General features: G+C 47.6%; 1 protein-coding gene across 2 annotated transcripts in view; it reads right to left on the reverse strand.

Annotated features, from left to right (window-relative positions):
* Positions 1-6,000, reverse strand: part of LAMTOR4 (late endosomal/lysosomal adaptor, MAPK and MTOR activator 4) — a 41,824-nt gene that overhangs the window by 18,689 nt on the left and 17,135 nt on the right. Inside the window, exon 1 of one of the 2 annotated variants that reach the window (XM_050784178.1) lies at positions 940-949. The exons of the other annotated variant lie outside the window; for it this stretch is intronic. The gene's annotated coding sequence lies outside the window, so the exon portion shown is untranslated. Of the gene's footprint in view, positions 1-939; positions 950-6,000 lie in introns of those variants that run through there. 2 annotated transcript variants of the gene reach the window in all.

Below are 6,000 nucleotides of genomic sequence, written 5' to 3' on the forward strand. Positions count from 1 at the left end.
AAAGAAAGAGAGAAAGAAAGAAAGGGGAGGGAGGGAGGGAGGAAAGAAGGAAGGAAGGAAGGAAGGAAAGAAAGAAAGAAAGAAAGAAGGAGAATGAGTGAGCAAATTGTATCAGGCAGAGGTAGCTGTAAGGGAGTCCAAAACACTAGCCCAAAAGAGTTTGTTTGAGATAATAGAAATCTAAGTTATTCATGCTTTCTCTTTCCCAGGCTGTAACATTTCTCCTCCAACTCAACCAGCTCCTTTTCAGTTTTTCTCGTTTTTTTTTTTTCTCCTTTTTGAGACAGAGTTTCGTTCTTGTTGCCCAGGTTGGAGTGCAATGGCGCGATCTCAGCTCACCGCAACCTCTGTCTCCCAGATTCAAGTGATTCTGCCTCAGCCTCCCAAGTAGCTGGGATTACAGGCATGCGCCACCACGCCCAGCTAATTTTGTATTTTTAGTAGAGATGGGGTTTCTTCATGTTGGTCAGGCTGGTCTCAAACTCCCGACCTCAGGTGATCCACCTGCCTCAGCCTCCCAAAATGCTGGGATTACAGGCATGAGCCACCGTACCCGGCCTCCAGTTCTTAAAACTGAGGTCACTGTGACCTTCATACTTGGTCTAGAAGAATACCCTACTCTCTCCCTACCTTGGTGCAAAAGTAGAGGTTTTCTTTTCCTCTTAGTTGTGGGGAAAAAAAATTGTAATTCTTCAAAAAAGAGCTTTACTAGGAATAAATAGGGGGAGAAAGCAGAAGGAAGCTCAAAGATACAAACCTACGTATTTACAAAGCAACAAACCACTTATATTAAACTAAATAACAATTGGCTTCAAACTGAGTTGCCTCCGCAGTATCTCTTTTTTCTGGACATTAATTCAAACTTCTCAGTGTTTAGCCTCAGATAAGTCAATATTATTGTGACTAGTTCTGGCGAAGCTGAGAATCTTTTCCTTCCTTCCCCCCCTCTTCCTTCCTCCCTCTCTCCCTTCCTTCCTCCTTCCCTCCCTTCCTTCTTCCTTCCTTCTTTCTATCCTTCTTTCTTCCCTCCCTCTCTCCCTCCCTTCTTTCCTTTCTTTATTTTTTATCGCGGTAAAATACATATAACATGAAATTCACTATGTTAACCTTTTTTTTTTTTTTTTGAAACGGAGTCTTGCACTGTCGCCTGGGCTGGAGTGCAGTGGCACGATCTCTGCTCACTGCAACCTCTGCTTCCCTGTTCAAGCAATTCTCCTGCCTCAGCCTCCTGAGTAGCTGGGACTACAGGCGTATGCCATCACGCCTGGCTAATTTTTCTATTTTTAGTAGAGACAGGGTTTTGCCATGTTGGCCAGGCTGGTCTTGAACTCCTGACCTCAGGTGATCCACCTGCCTTGGCCTCCCAAAGTGCTGGGATTACAGGCATGAGCCACCGTGCCTGGCCTTGTTTGTATGAGATGGAGTTTCACTCTTATTGCCCAGGCTGGCATACAATGCCATGGTCTCGGCTCACTGCAACCTCCGCCTCATGGATTCAAACGATTCTCCTGCCTCAGCCTCCAAAGTAGCTGGGATTACAGGTGCTTGCCAACACACCTGGCTAATTTTTCTATTTTTAGTAGAGACAAGGTTTCACCATGTTGGCCAGGCTGGCCTCCGACTCTTGACCTCAGGTGATCCGCCCTCCTCGGCCTCCCAAAGTTTTAGGATGACAGGTATGAGCCACCGCGCCCAGCCTATTTTTAATTTTTTGAGGAAGCACTATAGTGTTGTCCACATTGGCTGCACTATTTTACATTCTCAGTGATAGTGCACAAGAGTTCCAATTTCTCCATATCCTCACCAACATTTATTTTCTGTTTTTTGACAGTAGGCATCATAATGGATGTTAGGTAGGATCTCATTGTGGTTTTGATTTGCATTTCTCTAATTAGTGATGCTGAGTATCTTTTCATGTACCTGTTGGCCTTTGTATATATATATATATTTTTTTGAGACAGAGACTCGCTCTGTCGCCCAGGGTGGAGTGCAGTGGCGCGATCTCAGCTCACTGCAAGCTCCGCCTCCTGGGTTCATGCCATTCTCCCGCCTCAGCCTCCCGAGCAGCTGGGATTACAGGCACCCACCACACGTCCCGCTAATTTTTTGTATATTTAGTAGAGACGGGGTTTCACCGTGTTAGCCAGGATGGTCTCGATCTCCTGACCTCATGATCTGCCTGCCTCGGCCTCCCAAAGTGCTGGGATTACAGGCGTGAGCCACAGTGCCTGGCCTTTTTTTTTTTTTTTTAAGACAGGGTCTTGCTGTGTCTCCCAGGTTGGAGTGCAGTGGCGCAATCATGGCTCACTGCAGCCTCAAACTCTTGGGCTCAAGCAATCCTCCCGCCTCAGCCTCCTGAGTAGCTGGGACTATATGCTGCCTATCGTTAGAGAAATGTTTATTCAAGTCCTTTGCATTTTTTTTTTTTTTTTGACAAAGTCTTCCTCTGTCACCAGGTTGGAGTGCAGTGGCACAATCTCAGCTCACTGCAACCTCCGCCTCCTGGGTTCAAGCAATTCTCCTGCCTCAGCCTCCTGAGTAGCTGGGATTACAGGCATGCATCACCACACCTGGCTAATTTTTTGTTTCTTTAGTAAAGATTGGGTTTCACCCTGTTGGCCAGGCTGGTCTCAAACTCCTGACCTCATGATCCACCCACCTCAGCCTCCCAAAGTGCTGGGATTACAGGCCTGAGCCACTGTGCCTGGCTGCCCTTTTTTGAATCAGGTTGTTTGTTTTGTACCGTTTGAGTTTTAGGAGTTCTCTACATATTTAGGATATCAATCCCTTATCAGGGGTTGATTATTTGGAAACATTTTCTCTCATTCTACGGATTGCCTTTTTAGCCTGTTGGTAGTGTCTTTATTTATTTATATTGAGACAAGGTCTCACTCTGTTGCCCAGGCTGGAGTGTCATGGCGTGATCTCGGCTCACTGCAACCTCTGCCTCCCAGGCTCAAGTGATCTTGCCTCAGCCTATCCAGTAGCTGGGACTGCAGGTGCGCCTTACTATGCCCAGCTAATTTTTATTTTTTGTGAGACAAGGTCTCACTATGTTGCCCAAGCTGATCTTGAATTCCTAGGCTCAAGCGATCCTCCTGCCTCAGCCTCCCAAAGTGCTGGGATTACAGGTGTGAGCCACCGCACCTTGACTAGCTTCCTTCCCTGGGAGGAACTGCTGAGCCTTTGTTTGTCCTGCAATTTCAAGCCATGTGGATATGTTTCCCATGAGGCAGGGCCAACTTAGGCTCATGCTTACTGGAGACTTGGGAGTTTTGTTGGGGGCTAAAGAGAGAGCGGGAGCCCACCCACTCCTTTTGAGGCAGGAGAATAAGGAACATAAGGCAGAAGAATAGCAAAGGGAATTAAAAGTTGGCTAAAGGTCAGAATAACTAAAAGCAGAGAGCAAAGTGCTTTTACTTTGCTATAAAGCAAGGTGAACAAAAGGAATACAAAAAAGACAAACAAATAGCACCGGGTGCAGTGGCTCACGTCTGTAATCCCAGCACTTTGGGAGGCCGAGGTGGGCGGATCACGAGATCAGGAGATCCAGACCATCCTGGCTAACACAGTGAAACCCCATCTCTACTAAAAATACAAAAGAAATTAGCCGGGAGTGGTGGCGGGTGCCTGTAGTCCCAGCTATTCGGGAGGCTGAGGCAGGAGAATGACATGAACCCAGGAGGCGGAGCTTGCAGTGAGCCAAGATCGCGCCACTACACTCTAATCTGGGTGACAGAGCAAGACTCCGTTTCAAAAAAAAAAAAAAAGAAAGACAAAAAATATAAATAAAAAAATAAAAAATACAGCAAGATGAAGGCGGGGGTGAGCAAGAAGCAAGATAAGAAGCAGAGGTTTGGCCAGGCGCAGTGGCTCACGCCTGCAATCTTAGCAATATGGGAGGCCGAGGCAGGTGGCTCATTTGAGGTCAGGAGTTCGAGACCACCTTGGCCAACATGGCGAAACCCCATCTTTACTAAAAATACAAAAATTAGGCAGGCATGGTGGCGTGTGCCTATAATCCCAGCTACTCGGGAGGCTGAAGCAGGAGAATTGCTTGAACCTGGGAGGCGGAGATTGCACTGAGCCGAGACTGCGCCAAAGCACTCCAGCCTGGGCGACAGAGACTCCGTCTAAAAAAAAAAAAAAAAAAAAAAAAACAAACAGGACACTGAACTAATGCTGATCTCATCTGGCAGAGATCAGTCTGCTCTGCCCTCTGAGAGTGGAATACTGTGCTTAATACAGTTTTGCTGCTTTGCTTTGCTATCTGTGTGTGCCTTGTCCAGTTCTTTGTTCGGGACACCAAGAGCCTGGAATTGCACAGCACCATCTGGTAACACTTTCCCAGCTCTCCCTTCGACCTGTGCATTTATGCAGCTTTGCCCTTTGTGATCTGTCCATCTTCTCTGGCATCTTTCTCTCTTTTTAACCCACTGTGCAAGTAATCCCAAGGACCTCAGAGATTCAGTTTCATTAGTTACTCCCTAACTCAGCACTTCTCTTTCTTCTATGTGTAAACAAGCTCCTTGTTCTACGTCTGGGATGGAGATGGTGGAGGCTGGGTTGCCAACAGAGGAGATAGAAGGGAAAAGGGGGATTTACTCCAGGTTTTGAGGCCCAGAGAAGGAAGGATTTGTCGGGGTAGGGAGAGCTGGAGACCAGGGAGTTGGAGGCAAGCCTAGACTTCCCTCTGGTGGCAAGGGAAGGGTGTGCAGGTGCACCAATGAGGACCAGGAGACAGAGATGCGAGTTATTCTCTGTGGGATTTAGCAAAACCCACGGACATATAATTGCTTTTGTTTGTTTGTTTTTTGAGACGGAGTCTCTTTCTGTCATTCAGGCTGGAGTTCAGTGGCACAATTGACTCACTGCAACCTCCACCTCCCGGGTTCAAGCGATTCTCCTACCTCAGCCTCCCGAGTAACTGGGATTATAGGTGTGTGCTACCACGCCCAGCTAATTTTTGTATTTTTAGTAGAGACAGGATTTCACCATGCTGGCCAGGCTGGTCTCAGACTCCTGATATCAAGTGACCCACCCGCCTCAGCCTCCCAAAGTGCTGGGATTACAGGCGTAAGCCACCATGCCCAGCCACAGACATATAGTTTAAACATGAGAAGGGACCTGCAGATGTGTTTGGTGGTGGCTTAGACACTAGGCTTTGGGTCAGAACCGGTATAAGACAAGTGGAGCAACTGCTGGAGACCTGCCAGCAAGAGGAGGACTATGTTTGGTGAACCAAAACCTCCTTCCAGCCTGGCACATTTAATGGCTTATGCCTGTAATCTCACTACTTCGAGAGGCCAAGGTGAGAGGATCACTTGAGCCCAGGCAACATAGTGAGACCCCATCTCTATAAAAAATAAAACAAAAAATTAGCCAGGCATGGTGGTGTGTACCTGTAGTCCCAGCTACTCTGGAATATGATGTGGGAGGATCGCTTGAGCCTGGAAGTTCAAGACCAGCCTGGGCAACACAGTGATACCTCATGGCTACATAAAGTTTATTTATTTATTTACTTATTTATGAGATGGAGTCTTGCAGATATGAGCCACTGTGCCCGGCCCAAGACTCTGTCTCTAAAAAAAGAAAGAAAGGAAGAAAGAAAGAGAGAGAGAGAAGAAAGAAAGAAAGAGAAGAGAGAGAAAAGAAGGAGAAAGAGAAAAGAAAAGAAAAGGAAAGGAAAAAGAAAAAGAAAAAGAAAAAGAAATTAAAGAGGCTGCTGCGCTCCCGGGAGAGGGACGGCAGTCGAGACGGCTGCTGCTCCGCGGGCTTGCAGAAGGCGGCGCCAAAGAGCACGAAAGTTAACAGCGGCCGCTCGGATGCCTGGAGGTAGCCGGGCCAGGGCGAAGTACCCAGGAGAGGCGGGCTAAGCTGGAGGCTCCTGCAGCGCCTTCTCTTACCGGATGCCGGACCCTGGAGGCTCCAAGCAGCTTTTTGTCTGGGAAATTTCCAGTGGCACTCGGTCCCCAGCCTGAGAACTTAGCACTAAGAAAC

This window comes from Macaca thibetana, chromosome 3 (genome assembly GCF_024542745.1).
Source record: "Macaca thibetana thibetana isolate TM-01 chromosome 3, ASM2454274v1, whole genome shotgun sequence".
In the NCBI taxonomy this organism is placed as follows: Eukaryota; Metazoa; Chordata; class Mammalia; order Primates; family Cercopithecidae; genus Macaca; species Macaca thibetana.